Source organism: Cyanistes caeruleus, chromosome 1 (assembly GCF_971803275.1).
Source record: "Cyanistes caeruleus chromosome 1, bCyaCae1.hap1.1, whole genome shotgun sequence".
Classification (NCBI taxonomy): Eukaryota; Metazoa; Chordata; class Aves; order Passeriformes; family Paridae; genus Cyanistes; species Cyanistes caeruleus.
The window spans coordinates 101,272,379-101,291,902 of record NC_141701.1 but is presented as its reverse complement, the minus strand read 5'-3'; the positions used below and the strand labels follow the sequence as shown (position 1 = coordinate 101,291,902).

The window sequence follows — 19,524 nt, the reverse complement described above, 5'->3', positions numbered from 1 at the left end:
AACTATTGCTAGTTACTGGGTTTTGCTAGGCTAGCATTTCATCCGGGATGGAAAATATGAGGCTCTCCTTAGCCTGCACGTTCTGCAATAACATTTTATCAGCAGGCAAAGTCTCATTAAATACACCCCATCGGCTGTGCTCATGCTGCCAATTTTTGAGTGGAAACATTGTATTAACTTGGCTGTTCCCTGCAGGATATTACTCTTGGAAAATTATAACAAAGTGAACAATCCCCAAATCAGCATTTTTCACTTATAGCAGGCCGTAATTTACAGTACGGTATGGATCTACGCCTGCCTGGAGAATTCCCTGTCTGCCGTGGCAGGGAAGAGCGTGCATTTCTGTATTTGCCCACGAAAGCATTTGTCTTACGTGCACGAAGTGGTTTGGATCCACATGGCCTCTGTTTTTCACTGTATATTATTTGTAATGACTCATTATCAACTGTCTAAATCCAGGATGCACATCCCTTTTAGGACCACAGTTTATCTCCTGCATGGGAATGACATGTACTTACCAGGGCCAAAGGACAGGGTTTTGTCCCTTGCCTCATCAGAACCCAGTGTGCTGCAACTTACTTGAAGCTAAGATTTTACAAGAGAAAGGAAAATAATTACTTCAAATACTAAATAAAAATCCAGCACCAACGTTTTAAAGAGGAGTTTCAGAGCACTTGACAGAGGTGACTGAGCAGCCCACCTCCTTGCACTCTAGAGGTTTATTGCTTGTAGCTTCTATGATTGCTTACTTAACTGGATAAAACCAGTGCAATGATTTCATTTAAACTCTGGAAGCTTTAAGGAAGCAATGCCCTGAATGTCAGTAAAAAGAGTGGAAAATTTTGCTGTTACAGGTGAAGGAAAAGAGACCATTTTTCTTCCCCTGTAAAGTTTTCTTTGTCAAGAGCAAAGCAGTTCACTGCGTGTCCACAGGTGCTGAGTAGTTGTTCTCTTTTGTTTGCGTAACAACTTGTATCAGCAAACGAAAACAGTTCAAGCTATTCACTTTGGCAGTTTCTTTTTGACAAATGCAAATACTAAATTGTAACATGCTGGAAAAGTCCTAAGTCCTGGGGGCAAACCAACCCTTAGTGTCCACAGAGGTGTGGTTGCTTGTGCATTTCTGTATGTATTTACTTACATGTATCCATGGAAATATATGTCTATTCTTATTTTCACACATCTGCTGCATAGAAACTCTTATTCTTTAAAAACATTACCAATGGGGTTTTTATCAGGCAGTCTTAGTCTAATTTAGTATTAGATACTTCCTGACATGTGGAGCTATTCCAGCACCAGTACTTCTGAGACTTACAGCTTGAGATACACAGTCTGTGGATGTTGTTGTATGCTAAAAGTAAAATTATGTAAAATTTACTCAGGAAAGTATAGTGCTATTTCCATCCAAAGCATTCTTTCCCTCCTCCCCCACCCCCCCCCCCCCCCCCCCACCCCTTTTCTTGCTGGAGCATTTTTCAGAGTCTGGATGGGAACGTATGCTTTCCTTAATACCATTATTGCTGAGGAGAAGGGGATAGATAGGGTTTGTACTACTGTCTTTCATTCCCATCAACTCCGGTTTCTCCCTTTCATACTCAGTCTAACCTGACTTAATATTCCGCTTCAAAAGAGGGCAATTAAACAAAAGGTCTGCATGCTTTGTGCCAGCATCTTTGAAGCCAACCATAAGACTCCATTCCCAGAGGATGAAAGATAATTTCCAAGGAGGCCTAAAATTTCTAGAGCGTAAACAAAGTAAGTGGATGGTTTCACTAAATGGCTGTATTTATTAATAATTGCATTAACTGCCTCTTATGGGTCTACACCTGTTGATTTTTTTGCATTATTATTCTGGTAACCAGCTCAGTCATTTCAACACCAGGGAGGTGTAGTGAGTGGTGGCTGGTGTTGTTTCTGCCTGGAGAACAGGATGAAAGTGAAGGTGCCCAATCTCTTTTCCACATTTTTCTTTCTGAGAAAGAGGGCAGCAGAAACAGTTAAATTGGCTCTGCACCCTTGTAGGTGATGAAATTAAATGGAATGATGTTTTGGGGAAACTGGGAAGTCACATTATTTTCATTCCTGTCCTCTGATTGTTCTGTCAGAGTGAAAGGAGGCCTTTCATGATTTTCTTCTTAAATTTTTTTTTTTAAACATTAAAACACATTCACCAAGACTAGGTTCTTCTTTCCAAATTTGTTTTAAGAGTCAGCATATTTGAAGCCTTTGTGGGTGGGCTCATAAAAAACTTGATCTTTCTTCATGTTCTTTGCATAATGAAGAAGAAAAAGTAAAAACACCTCTGGGGGATCCTGGTAATTGAAATCTAATTCCCAGGTATTTAAGCATATTAATGTCTTTAAAGACAAGGCCAGAAAATTATGGGAACATCCAAGGACTTCGTACATATTTGTGTGAGGGGGAAAAAAAATTCACAGCCTACTTCTTTTCTTTTTTTAATCCAGTTGTACTGTTTTTTCTCGAAAACATAATGTGAACTGCTAGATTAAATAAGTAGGAACAGCATATAAAATGTTGATTTGCAGCCCTACCACTCACTGAGGGGAAAGCAGATGCTTCCTGTGCAGTTTCATCTCTGTTGAAATTCACTTAGAACTCCATGGAGCTGAGAAAAAAGATATGTTTTTCTATACCTCCCAGGTAGAAGTGCAATGAATTGAAAGGCCCATGCCAGAGCTCGCTCACTTAAGCTCATGGGCTGTTCACAATTACACTTTCCAAAGTTGTTCCTGCCTCTTAAAGATATGTGGGATTACTAACTGAAGATAAGGTTGGTAGCGACCCTGGTGCAACCTGTTAGCCTGATTTGATCCTGCTGTACAAACAGAGAGTGGAGAGCTGAGGGAGGAGTCACTAATGTGAAGGTGGATCTTACTGCTTTTTCAGCTGAAAGGCATCTTTACTTTTCATTTTCCTAAAGAGAAGGTATGTTGATTTGGTTAGGGACTGGGTTAAAAATCTAGGTCTTGGGCTGTAATGAAATGTAAAATAAATAAATAAAAAAAAAAAGAAAAAAAAGTCATCAATAAAAAATGAGAGAGAACAATTGTTTCCCCAAGGCAAATTTGAGAAGTTGATTAATCTGCTTTCAAACTTGCAGTGATATAAACATGCAGTGATACAAAACAACCCCCCTCCCCATAGCAATTTAATACCAGAAGTTATTTTATAGGTAGTAGAACATTTAGAGCTGAACTGAGATTGGGCAGAGGATGTTGTAGAGAACCCGCTTTTATGTGAATTTCTGGGGAGTGAGTAGCATGGAGGAACTTCTTGATCCTGTCATCTCATGACTCATGTTTGCAGCCTTCGTTTGGTAGAAAAGTTGTTTGCTAATCTCACTGATTCACAGAACTGTGTTTGCTAGCAGGTTGGAAAGCATGTGGGATGCCATGCATCCCATGAGGATAGGATTTAAGGTGCTTCACTTCTTCCAGGAGAGAGGCAGGTTACAACTGGAGAGCTACAGGACAGTTGCAAATTTATTTTGGCTGCTTGACCATTATAGATCTTCTCTCCCACTCTTGTAAAAGGGAAAATTGTTCTGATTTTGAAGCTGTTAAACATTCCTCACTGTCCCACTGAGTTCTTGGGACTCTCCTGATCTTCTGTGTGGAAGCTGAATGCTTGCCAGCTGCACAGGCTGGTGTGAGTCATTCCCACAGGGCTCTTGCTGAAGCATCAGATATGTCAAGGCTGTCCTAACCTGTTATTGGGAAGTCTCCAAATTCTTATAGATAACATGGTTGAATTCCATGCATTTGTCTTTTGGGAGAGATTTCTGGGTCCCTTCCCACATTTTAGATTGGTGCTTGCCTGCATACAGTAAAATGCCCATGGCCAGCATTGCAGTCCATGGAATCCATTCCATGGAGGACATTCAGAGATGCATTGCTTAGACCCTGGCTAGGGGAGGAAAGATATGTGTTCTGCTTGTGTTTTCTCATCCCTTATTACTTGGGAGAGCAAGGTGTTTTGGAGAGGAGGGTCTCTTTGGTGTTTGGATTTTAAAATGCTGTTCCATGGTCAGTTGGTGTAGAATAGGGGTGCTGTTAGATATGTTTCACAGTAGCACTGCTTTTCTATTTAGGAGTTATCTTTAGGGTTTTCAGAATGTCTGCCCTGGGGTCACAGACTCCCTTGAAGACTGCTTGTGAAGAACACTCCTATCTTTTTTTGTAAACTGTAACCTATTTTTATAGAATAGGAAAAATGAAGGACACAGATTTAAGTTGCCTGAGGTAGTTACTGGCTTTTCCTGCTTTTCTCAGGAAAACCTGCATGTTGTGGTAGGAGCATCTGTCCTCTTGTCCTGAGGTGGCAGGGCTGATGGGTAACTTGCTACCTGGCAAGATCATTATATGTAATTAGGACCTAGAGTGTTACTGAGAGGAATGCTGATTCCTCTTTTGTACAGGTAATTTATTGTGTTTTGTGTTTCATCTGGGGTGTTTTTTTTGGGGTGTGTTGTTCATTCATGTCACCCTGTTTCTGTGATTTAGTCCCTTCCAGGTGATAGTGTGCTCTGTTTGCATTACCAAGCAAGCATGAACTTTCTGTAGATCAAACCTTTGGCTTAAACATAGGGTGGTTTCTCAAATCTGTAGGCTTTGTAGTCTGAACTAAAAGCCAGAAAACAAAAAAGGTTTCATACTTTGTGGTGGAGGAACATTTTACTGGAGACATTTCAGCCCAGCTGGTCATTACTCATCCAAATTCAGTGGTTGCACTCAACCCATGTGGGAGGGACATTGCAATCTGTAGACAGGAAGTACAAATAAGGGATATTGCTTGGGAAAGAAATTTAGATTATTTTCACTGTGAAACTGTGTGTGTGTGTGCGCTGTGGTCCTGATACCAATGGAAAATCCAGCTTTGACTGTTCACTTCAGAAGAATATTTTAACAGTTTCTGTACTCAGTTTTAAGATTAAATGTTTCTGCAACATATTCTACTCCTGAAATCTCTGCTCCTTTTGCACATAGACACTTAACATACATTCTACTTTACCTGCACATTGCTAAAGCTCTGGGATGTTAAACTCATCTCAGATTTGTTTAACATACATGTTTTCTTGAAGTATTTAAAATAAATTAGTGCATTTTCAAGTCTCTTAAGAGATGGAAGAAGGGATGGAGGTTTACATATGAAATTTTAAGGACACTTTTTGAACAGACCCTTTTTATTTTGAATCCATGATGTACCCAGAAAATTACTACAGGTAGAAATGATGGACTTATTAAAGCTGAAATGGAAAAACTTGTATATAATTTAAAAAAAAAAGAAAAAAAGAGTAAAAGCTATGATGAAAATGTGAGGCAGATGCTTCTTTTAGTCTTAAGGAAGAGCTTAGTCCGATTATTGTAGATGGCTGGAGAGACTTCTCATCAGAGCTGTGCGTGCTAGGCCATGTCTGAGCAGGAATATTTTCTCTCAGTTAATAAACACTTGCTCTTTGCCCGGGGTGCTAAACAACCCTGTTGTTCTGTTCCGCCATGTGGAACACCTCTGCGAGCTTTACAAAGGAGACAAAAAAACTTCAGCTTGGCTGGGGAGAGCTCCTTGTGTTTATACTGAAAGCTGGAACATGTTCCCCCTCCTCTGCCTTGAACTTCTTGATTGGTGTAACTACACCCTGCCCTCTCTGAAGAGCTTCAAGCTGAGATGGTTTTCTGCAGCAGCAGCTCTCGCCAGCAAGGTTTCAGCCCTGGGATTGCCTGTAGGAACGGCAGAGGTGGGACCCAGCTCTCCCTTTGGATGATCTGGTGGCAGGACAAAGTGGTCAGAGTAAAGGGCAACATCCACAGCCTCCATGGAGAAGGGTCTCTCTCCAGAAGGGGCCCCTGGGCTCTCCTACCCCTGTATTTATATTACATGTGGTTGCATCCTGCAAGCGCTGTCCTTGATGGAAGAGGTGTAAGCGAAGGGCTGAATGTAAACTGATGGTCAGAGTGACTTCATGTGTGGCCAGATCCACTCTGAAAAGTCAAAGCAGATTAGGAAAGCGGAAAGCTGTCTGTTTAATTGAGAGCACATAGTTCTGAAGCGCACAATATGTGGGTGGTGGTGTAGTAGAAGAGCAATCTGTATGTCTCTGTGAAGCTTTGCATTAAAGCAGCCCCACTGATTAAAACTCATATACCCTTGGATTTATTCCGTGGCATTTGGGAAGGCTTCTTCTGTTATTTTGAATGTGGCCCTAAGACACCTGATATGACATAATCCAATTTTTTTTTTTTAGCAGCACAGTGTTTTCACAAGGTATTTTTGCCTGGAAAGAAAAGAATGCTACAGGCCCATTACTTACTAATGCACCAACCTCCCCCTCCCATATACTTGTGCCTTGCATGCCTTTTACATGCAGCAGGCACTTTAACATCTGTTTTGGACTTGAATGCATTTGTTTTCAGAGGATATAAATTTGTTTGATCCTCACTTTTTTCATTCAGGAGAAGAGCTTGAAAAATCACACTAAAGAAAGGTGCTTAATGAACTTTATATAAGGCACAGACATAACATGGAAAGCTATTAATCTGCTTCTAAAAATTAGTGAATTATGTCCACTTAAAGAAAACTGAATTGTATCTTCTGCCCTGTCCTCTGAATAGCAGAGGTTTAGCATTACTTTGTTATGGTGATTCATATTCAAAAGATCAGATAACACAAGATATCTCAGAATAGATAAAAACTGTTCACTTGAGAGTACAATTTCTATACTATATTGTGACTACGAAGAGCTCCCTAGCTTTTGTTAGAATAAATAGCATCTTTTATCTAGGTATTTTTCATTAAAATAATAACAATAAAATAATAAAAATTAAGAAGGAGGGTCTGATTTCACCTCTGATTGTAGGACAGCAGTTATTCAAGTGTTATTCAAGAAAATGTAAGAATGAGGCAGTACAGCTTGGATTCTCATCACACTCAAAAGGCCTGATTTGGGTCCCTGGCAAAGCTATCAAGCCCCAAATCAGGATTTCAATCAAACCCGTGTCCACTGCTGGATGTTAAATGCCTGGTTGTCTCTCTGCCTTTCTTTTGCAGCCTTTAACAAGGGTGGGCCATAAGGTTTTTAGAGTGGTATTGCCCTTCCCCAGCTCATCAGCAAAAGTTATATTGTGATTCACAGCTTGGATAAGAAGTCCCAATGCTTCCCAGAAGGGTTGGAGGACTGCATTCCCCAGCCCACAGTCAGTTCTTGGCCGCTCTGGGAGACTCACAGTTGCTCAGGGATTGGGTAGAAGGCTTGGTGGGTTACTCGCTTTAGTTATTCTCAGTGCATCTGGAAGCATTTGGAAGGTTTTTCCTGGTTGTGCCCCAAGCTATCTGGAACAGTGTGGCTGCAGAAAGCTCTTTCAGCCATCGGATGTAAAAGCTTTGCAGTGGGAGGAAGATTTCTTCTCCCTCCCGCCCTCAGCCCTCCCTTAGGAAGTTCATTTTGGGAGCTGTGTTATTGTGTTTGGCCAAGAGGACCACACTCATTTAATAAAAAATAAAAAGTCCTGAAAATGAGCTTTACTGAAATTTTGTTGGTATCTGATACTTCTTTTATTTAACGTTTCTATTTTATTTAACCATCACCAGGCTTTCTTCTTCTGAAACAAGATTGTGATTTAAACTTTTGCCTTTGTTGCATCCCTGGAGTTAAACATCACTCCATCCATGCTGTTGGTTGAATGTTCAGCCATTAAGCAGAACTTAAGTTAATTGCTATACTGATTAAACAGCAGTTGTCACCACTCCCCCAGGTGAGTTGCCTGGGAGATATTCTTATACTGTGGCAATGATACTATTTCAGAGAAAGTGAAGGTAAATTTGTATGCACAAATATAATTAAATATAGTTATTGTGGAATCTGAAACAGGACAACACTTGAATTTGTAATTTTACCAGAGTGAGTTCTTTTCATCATGTAATTTTTTTCAGTATTTTCCCAAATACACATGAATTTTATTTCTACAAATCAGTTTTGCAAATAGGATGTTTCCTTGTTTGTTTGTTTAAAAGGAGATGAAATGGAACACGTAGCTGGATGCTCTTACATGCAAATGTTTGAATTGAGCAAGCCCAGAAAGTGTTTGTTTGCAGTTACACACATTCCTGAGCTAAAAATTCTGGCCTGTGTTTCATAAATACCCCTTGGATCTCTTAGGATAAAAGATTCTAGGTAAATAGCAGTATTTCTATAATTGCTCTGCAGCAAAGCAAAAGTCGTTATCTTCTAATCCTAAACAAGGGAATGTACTTAGAAAGATCCAAACAATTTCTTTTAAATTTCTTTTCTTCTTTGTTCCATCATTATGACTAGAGGAAGAAAAACTGCAGAATATTTTTATAAGATGGTATTTGGAAACTGTATACATTTCCAGGGTTTTGAGTTTCTGGAACAGAGCTATGTATTGTCGGAGGCTTTTGAGGCTGAAAGAGGCTCAGGTGACAGGATCCAAAATAGAAGAGCAAAATATGTGTATTCTAGCATTTCATTAATAGGTCTGTTCGCTTGATCTTCTTCCTTTGAAACTGTCTGCTATGCTGTGGGATCCAAATTCAGCTGAATACCTCTGTGAATAGGAATGTAGCATCTCTTTGAGAGTTCCCAGGTTGTCCAAGGCAGTAACAAATACCCGGTGCTCTTACAGTTAGCAAAGGGGCATTCTTCAAACATTTACACACTGCCTTTGCTTTAAGCATGCAAGGAATCCCACTGCAGCTGAGCTGGAGCCGAAATGTTTGCAGGACATTTAACCACTGGAGGCATGGCCCTCTGTCACTAATGAGTTTCTTCCTGCCAAAGGGGTTGAGACATGGGCCCATGCATTCCCATTTCAAAGCATCCAGCAATGCCTTTAGCTTTCCTATGTTTGCTTTTTCATAAATACCACGTACTGCAACAGTGCTTTGCATCCTATGTCCCATTTGACAGCTGTGTCAAGTTTTACTTAGAATTTAAAACCCTTGAACTCTCTTACCCCAGTGCTTACATGTCTTCAGAGGGCAAGCAGGGGAAATCTGTAGATTCCATATCTATCAAGTACCCTTAAATAGAACTGCATCCCTGTGTTTCAGAATTTATTTTAGTGGCAGATTGATGGAGTGATAAAAAATATCATGAAAGGCTTTTTTAGTACTTGCCTATGTCCTGGATGCTTTCCTTTGCTGCTGATACTACTGGAGCAGGGACAAGGTGGAGAGACTTACTCTTCAAATGGCCAGAAGGCTTTTACAGTCCCGAGATATGCTGAGCTTGATTTACTTAATTCTGCACAGGTTAAAATAGGGATTAATGGTATGGGCTTTGAAGGAGAGAAGAAACAGATGTATCCTTGGACATGAAGCCAGTACTGAATAAAGCTGTCCTGGCCTGTTTTTCTCACTGAGTAATTGCCAACCCAGTTTTAGCATAGTAGTTTATTCAAACACAGGACATCATAGTGGACATCAGACTAGTATAAAGTAGGGTGACTTGACAGCAGGAAGTGGATGATCAAAGCAAAGATTTTGAGGAACGGTGGAACTTGATGTCAAATTTCAGAGAATTTCCCTTCATTCTCTAGCAGTTTCCAAGAAAAGAACTTGGACTAGTTGTCCATCCCAGACCACTGTCCAGTACAACAATCCTTAATGTTTTAAACAAGATTTTGGATTTTAAAAAGGAAGCTGAGTTCAAACGTGAATTCTCTTGTGAAGTTGTTCCACTATTTCTGGTATCTGTATGGTTTATAGGATTGTGCTTTTCTTGTTCTGTTGACCTGTGGAGCCTTTGAAACAATTTGTCCATTTTAAGATGTTTTACAGTAAATGAGGACACTGCTGAGTGGACTAGAGGCTATTAATGTGCAGTTCTTCAGCTGGTTGAATGTGATTCCTGCTTTTTTGTTGGTGCTGGCTAGTGCAGTCTTCTGACCCCTAGATGCTTCTCATAGCTGCCATAAATGGTTTTGTGAAGCAGCTCCTTCAAGTTATTGATATTCCCAGGAACCAGTTTCAGTTTTCCTCTTGGCATTCATATTCAGATGGACAGAAAAAACTGCTGTTGCTTCTGTGCTCTTTACCATTTTGCATTCACTGGTTGCAGCTCCAGGAAATCATTTTTAGGATGATCATGATGTCTCTTTAGCTTAAAGCCTCTTGAATGAAAATCTCCACCTTCCACCCACTAAAAAAAATATCTCCAGGAGGGCTCTTGTGCTGCTTGTTTGTTCACTTCAAATGTCTCTGCTCATTCTTGAATGAGCATTAGTCGCTCAGAGGAGCTGAGCAAGTTGCCACTGTCTAGTTTGCAGAATTCAATAACTGCCTCAAAGAACCAGAAATGCTGATTCAGAGAGAATGTCCTGTTTGGCATCTAAGAATTTACCTGAATTGGAAGGAGACCCTGCATTTTGCCTGTACAGATTTGGAGACCCACAGGTCCATTCAGTTAATGGTGATAATAGCTAAGGATGCAGTTACTGTGGATTTTAGCAGCACCAAAGCATCTGTGCTAAAGCTGTGTTCACTGAAAACTGAGCTTTAGTCATAAAATTAGCTTCCCTTTCAATAAGACAGAAATGGAACCTGTCATGGAAATATTATCTGGTTATTTACTAACACTGTCCTGCCTGTAAATTCTTAAAAAGCAGTTAAAAGTGCAAAAATACAGCTGTTTCTTAAGGCTTTTCTGGAGAAGCTTTGAATAACTTCATCTCATACTGATTTGATAAAAGCCAATCAGTGCATGGGTGTGACTTTTGGGATCAGGCCTTTGTAAATCAGCCATCTCTAGTGTATTCATGACTATTTACTTTAAGGAAAAAGAAACATCTGTGACATATTATTTATCTCTGTGGCAACTTTTTTTTTCTTAGAACTTTTGGTAAAGATGTAACTAATATGGGTCCAGAAGCCAGTGAAAAGCCTAAAGTGAAACCTGAATCTCTGTTCTGTTTTTCAGATGAGTGTTAAGCAGTTTTTGTATGCTTCTGCTTTGTGCCTGTTCCAAAAGCTTCCTTTTTTTTTTTCCTTTAAGCAGTCAAACCACACAAACACATTGCTTATTTCAGTCATAGGATTTATATGTAACTGAAGAGATGCTTTTTGTGGTGAGCATGGTGGTAAAATCTGATCTGCTGGACAAGGTGTGTAGTGCAGTGGTGTGTTCTGCCTGTTAACATATGAATTTATGGGCACCCAAAAGCCAGAACAAGGAGTGCATGGAGCATTCAGGCTCCAGGGATGTGTCTGGAGGCATGATGCCCCTTGATAAGAGGTGGGAGGCAATCACATTCAGCCATCAATGACTGAAAAGGCTTTTTTGTAGAATGGCAGTAGAAGAATGCTATCAATGACTTGTGCAATCCCAGCACATGACGTCGAGACAGCTGCAGGGTTTTTGTTTTTCTTCTGTGTCCTGATTCCAGTCTCCAGTACATGCCAGTTAATATTGGGTCACTGGAAGCGTTCCTGAATGTACATGAACTCCGTGCGACAAAAATTACTCTTCTCAGAGACCACAGATGATTCCTTTGCTTTGGCACAAGAAGCCTGCCTGATGTGCCTTGTAGTGTCCTCCAAAATGTCAGATAAACACCCCTTGGAGAAGGCTTCACTGGTTTTGCCGGTTTTGGGGCTGTAGGATTTCCATGGTTTCCCTTGTGTACCTAGGCTCTTTGGAGAGAAATCCTTGTTTCTCTAGAACACATTCCCATAAACTGTCTAAAAAGGACAGTGGTCTGTGGTTATCAAGATCTTTCAGTTCATGCTGTGGCTGATCAGTTGATTACAAGGACACCAACTCTTGAACTTGCTCTAGACATTTCAACACTGCTGATATCTGCTAAGTTCATCACAAACAAAATAATTAGTGTTAAGTGAATAAGGATGAATTTATTGCTGCAGGAATATGTGTGAGGCGTTGGTACCCTCTAGTCGCAAAGCTCTCCTTCCTTACAGACAAACATGAGGTTGGTTCTTCACAGTTGTATCAGCAAATCCATTTCATGGATCCACCTCAGAATTTATCAGAATGAGAAAATTGTTTACCTGAGTTGGAAATACTCTTCTGATGGTAACAACATGAAAGAAAGATGGCATTCACTCACAAATAAGAGGTTTCCAAACCAGAGCAGCAGAGGAATGCAGGTCAAGATCAGCGTGTCATTGTGTCATGACATCATGTTGTGGTGGAACAAATGGAGTTCCAACACTAAATGATAGGTGATTGGACATGGAGCAGAGGAGCAGTAGTTGGTGATAGAGAAGGAATAGTCTCAATTCACCTTACATAGTATACTAAGACATCATCAGTGGCATCCCTGCTTGTTTTTAACATGTGATTCAGTCCTTAGCCGAGTTAAACTATGTTTGCAGTCAGTAGGGATAGTGATTATCGTGTTTGATCTTTCTCCAAAGCAGCAAAAGCAAGCCTTTCCCTCCATCTCTCTTTTGTCCATGATGACTTACTTTGATCACTATTTGACTTTCTGGGAAGTGTGTTTTTCACAGAATCAGAGGATATTCTGTGTTGGAAGCAGCCATAAGGATCATCAAGTTCAGCTCTTCAGTGACTGGTCCATATGTGGATAAAATCCATGACCTTGGTGTTAGTAGCACCATGCTCTAACCAACTGAGTGAATCTCAGGGGTTTTAAGAAAGGCTGTTTGTAAGAGTGGAAAGGAGTGTACCCAAAATCATGTCAGGTGAGGGTGGGCAGATTTTGAAACCATTAGGTGTGACTCGATCAGATGTACTGATGATAACCTCTGTGTATCAGTAATAAAACACTGACCAGCAGAGCGTGGACTGTGTGGTTTTATCACTGACTAAAGCAAAATACAATACTCTTGCATTTTTCTACTAATTCCAACAATGACCTGGAAAAAGATGTCTTAAGAGGAAGCCTGTGAGGGAAGAAATCATGTTAGGGAACTTATCCTGAACTACAGAACTGTAAGGAACTAGTCACATTTACTTTCTTTCTTGATTAATGCACTGTTTTGTCCATCAAGATACCTGTTCCTTCCTCTCCTGGCCTCTGTAGTTGTCTTCCTCTGTGCTTTTTGCTCTTGGGACCATTAGCTAAAGTATCATAGATAAAGATATTTTGGTCTTGATTAAATGCACTATTAAACTTCCAGACATCTTGCAGTGAAAGTGTTTTCTGTAATTACTTGCCTTGAAGGCTCACTGAGGAATGAATAATATAGGGAAACACTTGGAAATGCAATTGTATGGCAAAATAATTCTTTCTTTTGATAATCTTAATCTTTTAAGGTATTGTCACATTAGCACATGTGCAGGTCTGTGATAGATACAATGGACAGTCTTTCAGCACTGTTTTAACAAGATACAGATCTCAGCTCTAATGCATCAATGTGTTTTCTCCTTGCCAACAAGATAAATACAAGCAATTTTTGTTCTGAAGCTACTGAGTGAATAGTGCTGTCTAACCGTAAATTGCTTTAAGGGGGAATCAATACGGTGCATCCACTTCTAATAGCCCATTTGCCAATGTTTTTTTAAATCTATGTATAAAGTTTGGGCATGGATGATCATTGTTCATTTTGGTTCACAATATATTGTGTATAACTAATGGTACAATTCAAGGGCACAGTGAGAAGGTCATGAGGTTTCAAAAGAAAATGGCAACTGAGCACAACAAAGGAAAGTTTATTGTTCCACGATGTTTTGTAATTAGTCTTAATAAAGATTTGCTCTATATAACATAGCCATTCTTTTATTGAGTTGTTATGTAGTGGCTTTCACCTCTGAGGATCCCTAGAGCACCTTCTTTTGCAAGTGAAGTTTAGAGGAAAATGAGTTATTTGTTCATGCTGCTTCCTCCTTGGCAACTGCGGATTTTTCCCGCTCTTCCCTTTCAGTGTACCACGTTATTACATGCATTTCCCTGGCAAATACAACATATCAAAAGCTTTCTCAGACTTGATTTTTCTATCTTTATTTTATAACTAGCTGCATCCAACGATTGCTCCCAGAAAGTACCCCAAGAGTATTATAATTTCATCTCTATAAATTTTGTGGTCACATACAAGTCTCACTGGACCAAGCTATTATGGTTTTAGTTTTGTAGAACTCTCCATTTACTTTGATATGAAAATTGGAAAGCAAAAATTTTTACTTAAAACTTGATTGCCTGTATAGCAAAATGATTTATTTCTAGCTGCAGGGCTGAGAGGGAATGCTCTGGAGGCATTTTTCTGCAGGGTGGACAGCGCTTGGCTGTTCTCAATTTACACATGCTTGAATTTTGTGTTTCCAAAAATATAGTTTCCATCTATGTTCACTAAAGTTTTTCTAATATCTGGGGGGTTTTGGAATCTACTGAAAAGGCATCTGATTTGTGGGGTTTTTTCCTGTTCTATTTTTTTATGAGGTCTGTTGTTTTCTCAGAAAAAAAAATCTGCAATGGGATTTGTGCTTGTGTCCCGAAGCAGATGGATGCAGTAAGATAGGAGCAGCTTTCCCAAGGAGCTGGTGCCGAGTTGTTTTGAGCATATCCCCATGTCTCACGCTCAGTAGAGAAGGGTCACAGATCTCTAGAGGGGTACATGTTTGCACCTCAGCCTCTCATAAAGTGTGGGGGTATATTCCACAGTGGTCAGCACAACTAAAGGGGTGAAGGCCTTATACCTTTCCTCCTTTCTGCTTGTTCCTTGCCTTTGCTTGTGGCCGTGTTTGTGAGAACTGTGCTTCAGAACAGATGTGATGGTCTTGACCAATCTCACCAGTGCCTTAGAAACAAGCAGACTTTTTCCTACAACATCTGTGTTGTGCATGTGTTTTGTTTTTATTCCACCTTTTCCTTCAAACGTTTCTATTATGAACCTGGTGATGAAAGCTCCCTTTTTTTGAGCCCATTTTTAGAGCTGGGTACCTTTCATAGAATATGCTAGGGCAATAAATCACTTTGTGCTTTATAATTGTAATCCCAAATTAGAGGGCCAAGGTAATGTGCAAGGCTGGTTACCTTAGTTCCAAGGTGTATAGGAGAAATATGAATGATAACTTTTTTATTTTAAGGAAGAGTCTATTGTAAGTAAGTTGTGAATAAGACTTGAATCTAAAGCAAGGCCACAACCTTCAAAATGTGTATTAAAATGCAGATAACACAGAACGATTATTTTGTCCACAAAGAGGGTTTCAGTCAGTATGCACATAGCTGTTAAGATATGATACTGTCAGTTGTTAACTTTGAAAGCTTGTACCCAAAGCTGACTGGTGTAAAAGTTGAGTTTAAGAGGGGTGCCTGGGAAGAAATGCTTTGTTGGAAGGAGGAGTATGGCTACCTCAGACAAGGATTCCAGTGGGTTCAATAGCAGTCTTCAGGGAAGACCTGGTAGCATTTAGAATATTATGTTGCAGAGTTGCTGACAGATTGTTACATTTTTCATTTTCCATGTTTAATCTGAAGCGATATCAAAAGAATTATCTAGAGAGACTTTTTCTAAAATGCATTGTCCTCGGTTTGTGACTTTCTCACGATGTTGCTGATTCTCCATGGCTACCAACAAAGTTCATGTCATGAGTTGCAGTGGGATAGTTCTCTTGCTCCTTGTTGCCATGCTAGAACTGGTTTCCACAATGTACACTCCTTCGTCAGTGTTTAATCTTGGATTATATTTGGATTTTTTCTCCGTTCTGCTGTCAGTTCACTCTCATCCTACAGGTTTCTGCAAATGGTGATGGCTTGTCATGTGGTACTCCTATGGTCTTTTGAGTGGTTCCTCCTTCCACTCAGTTTTGGAACAATGTATTGATAACCAAGTCTTGTGGGAACATTGTTATTAAACTGGACCCATATTCTCTTTTCAGAGGTTGAATGAAAAAAACAGATGGGGTTAATTTACACTTTAAGAAAAAAAAAAAAACTTAACAAGTAAGTGAACAGGAAATAACCACTGCCCTTATATTGCCTTTTGCTCATTTCTGATTATTTTCCCTTCATAATTACTCCCTTGTGATGTCAAGTGTGCTTGGAGTTACTTGGGTTTGGGGCTTTATTCCTCCCAGTCATGTCCTCTCTGTTAAAGTTCCTAACTTTTGAGTCACTATAGGTGAGGCTGCCTACATCATAGCCCATGACACTTCCCCTTGCAGTAGACAAGGCATTTTGGACAGTCCTTGTAAAAGATGAGGGAGGGAACTGCAAGAGGAGGAAGGGCTATTACACAAAAACTCCTGAGATTGATTTCTATTCTTAAGCAGTTGCTGAAGCTGGGTCATCAGATGTCACTGCAACACTGCTACCCCTGGGGACCTGAACCTCATAATCAGCACTGTCAGCTGGATTGCCAGAAAAGGAATTAAATAGGGGTTAAAAAAAAGAACTGATACATAAACTATATCAAAGAGCAGGGAGAAATCATGAGTTGGAAAACTCTTTCCTCTAGTTACTGTCTTGATGGGTTTTTCTATAGCAGTGCTCTCTCCCTGTAATGGTTTTAACCTTTGGTCTATTGCTTGCTTTCTGCCACCATCTGCCTGTAGACATACTTGTGTTGGAAAACAGGGATTAACCAACCAGTGTAGGATTAACTCCATATTTCTTTAAGCATTTTCTGCTCAAGGAGAACCTCATAGTGCCTAAAAACATCTGAAATTCATACTAAAGCTCATTTAATAGCTTGAAGATTTTACTATTAAATTTAATTGGGGCTTAAATATTTTCAGATAATTTCTGACTTTTAAAGCCTAAAATTCCAAATGAGAAAAATAGTTTTTATATTATCTCAAATGTCTTTGCAGTGATGGTTTGCAGGTGAGGAAGGCCACCATATTTCTTAAATTTAGTGTCACCAAAGGAACTTTGATGGTCTCAGGTAAAATGATGAAACTCTTTAGGCCTACATTTCAGAAATACAAGGAAAAAATAAGTGGAATTTTTATTTTATTTTCTTGTAAATGGAGAAACATCTGGTGTAATGACACCAGACCCTTTCATAAAATAGGAGGTGTCCCTAAACATTTACATGCACGAGCCTGTAAGTGCATTTTCACTTTCCAATAAAGCCAGACCTAGACCAAAACTTGGATCTAGCTCTTCAGTTTAGGCTCATCACAAATTCAGCTACCTAAAATGACAGTTGTAGGAGGTGAAAAGCTTCGCTCTAGTTCATGTCCACTTCATGCATTCTCCAGCAGTGAGTCTGCACTTACAGTTTGAAGTTTGGGATTGAGACTTGGAGGAGTTTCTCTCAAACCAAGTCTGCAATCTCTTCTCTGTTCTTCTGTGTATCTGCAGCAATCTACTTTTTAAAAACGTGTACTTCCACTTCCTTGAGTCTAATTACGCTCTTTTAAAGATCCCCCAAAGAAATGCCTGAGAGTGTTTGAGAAAAAGGGAAAAAACCTCTGCTCGATGTTTGTGTTATACCTTAGCTTTGGGACCCAGCAGTAGCTGGTTATTAAGAATGCTTTGATTAGTTAAATAGAATTGTTTGAGTTAAAATGAAGAGGGACGTGTGGATTACCTTATTGTACCAGCTGAAGTAGGAGGCTCTCAAGTCTCTACAGGAGAATTTCTCTTCCTAAGATATTTTTTCTGATTAATGCTGATTAATTCTTTTAGAGCTCTTTAGACCAGGAACCACACTGGAATAGTGGAGTCAGAGGTCTGAAAACACTGAAATGTCCCTAATGGACAGGGAAGGTGAAGGGGTCATGGCACCTGCAAACTGTCCTGTGAATAGTACACACCCAGCTCCAGCAGAGGTATGGTAAGGTGGCATGTCCTGGCAATGGCAGGGAGGACTTTTGTCATGGCATCCTCCTTAGCTGCATACAAGCCCTCAGCCTCAGGCTCTCTTCAGGGAGGAGCTTCCTGATCTTCTTAAGCCTTTTGGCAGACTGGAAGTTGTTTCCTGTGGGAGGCTTTTGTGAGGCATGACTGGAAGGACAAGGGTGAGGTACAGTATTAAACAGTGGCCGAGTCTGATGGGCAGTTTGATCTATATTGTGTGGACGCCTCTCCCCAGCTTACAGTTTTTGGCTTATAATGGCTTCACAAAGAGGTAAATCCTGCTTCATTGTCCCTTGCCCATCCAGTTGCAAGACTTTTATTTAAAAAAAAAAATAAAAGCTGAATTATGTAATTTAGTGCCAGTTGGCTTGGTGCCTGAGCACTGAGCAGATACTGACTGTTCTGCAGCTGTCATGAAGGTAGTGTGAAGGCACTGAATCAAAATAAATGTCACACCACCTGCCCCAGGTAACCCAACAGAAATGCTGTCAGGTGCCTGAGGCTGATCTGAACCCCTCATATCCTCCTGGGGACTGTTTCCATGGGTGATCGAGGAGCCACAGTTTTCTAGTCCTGCTGTTCAAACCAAAGGAGGTGGAAGGGTTCAGCACACCCCACCATGGCTCTAGCAGCAATGTCTCAAGAGACAGCATCAACAAGAGCACATTTTTCCTTGTCAAACATCAGGCTTTGGCATCTCTTTTTTAACATGTCAAGGATAGGTATGCTGTGGCTCTGGAATGAAAAAGAAGCTGCTGGAAGATTCTGCCTGGTTCCTGAGCTGCAAGCCAGTGAAATTTTGTGGCAAGTCAGTTCTTGAGTGAAGGTTAAAGCGAGACCTGGGTGGGGCTCGCCTTTGCCTTTAGAAGTAATCTGAGTTGTCTGTGAAGGACCAAAGTGATTTTTGGTTCTTTGATGTAAGAACCAGCCAGTTCTTGACGGTCTTGAGTCTTTCTGCAGAAAATAAATTCAGCACTGGCACTGTTAGAATAAATGAAGAAAATAAGCAGAGTTAGAATTTTTTTCAGAGGTTGTTACACCCTTTTGTGAAGTATCTGAATCTGGTAAAATAAACACCACCAGTGCCAACAAGAACGGGGGGAAAGAGAATCTGTTTGCCCTTCTGCTTCCTGCTGGTGTCCTTGCCTCCTGCCCTGATGAGGTTTCCTCCAGCCATCGCTCCCTGCTGTAAATTTGCCTGTGCTGCATTGGTGGGAGCTGTGGTTTTCCTCCAGCACCAGTGTCCACGGTCATATAGCTGTCATCTCAGGTCAGCCCTCCTCATGGCTCTGTCCTGCACTTTATCTGCAATAACCTGGACTTCAGAACAAGGGCAGAAAACTGTCTCTGCAGTAGGAATGATGAATACAGATTGGGATCTTCATCTGTGAATTGGAGAAGAAGAAAAAGCAAGTCTTGCCTGAAGATGGATGATCAGAAATGAGCAAAACTATCAAGGTAAAGCTCCTTATGCTCATGTGATAGTCTGTTTCCCTTGTATGATACCTATAATTCTGGCTCAATAAATAAGCTATGGACACTGAACCTGCTGGGAATTAAATCCTAGGTGGTGTGCTCAGGATAGGAAGGAAATGTAAGCCAATGTTTCAGTGTTTGGTTCCATCAGCCTCTGCTAGCAGAGCTGAGGCCAGGACATGCAGGGGGAGGAAATGCTCAGTTGTCTGGGCTATTTGCTAAATAAGGGCACATCTATGGGTCTCTGCCACAGAGCAGTGAAAGTCTGAAACAGTAACTGCCCACCTCA

At 40.4% G+C, this 19,524-nt stretch overlaps 1 protein-coding gene across 3 annotated transcripts in view; it reads left to right on the top strand.

The window, feature by feature from the left end:
- EGFR (epidermal growth factor receptor) overlaps positions 1 to 19,524 on the top strand; it is a 155,577-nt gene that overhangs the window by 23,440 nt on the left and 112,613 nt on the right. Inside the window, exon 1 of one of the 3 annotated variants that reach the window (XM_086845418.1) lies at positions 2,817 to 2,946. The exons of the other annotated variants lie outside the window; for them this stretch is intronic. The gene's annotated coding sequence lies outside the window, so the exon portion shown is untranslated. Of the gene's footprint in view, positions 1 to 2,816; positions 2,947 to 19,524 lie in introns of those variants that run through there. 3 annotated transcript variants of the gene reach the window in all.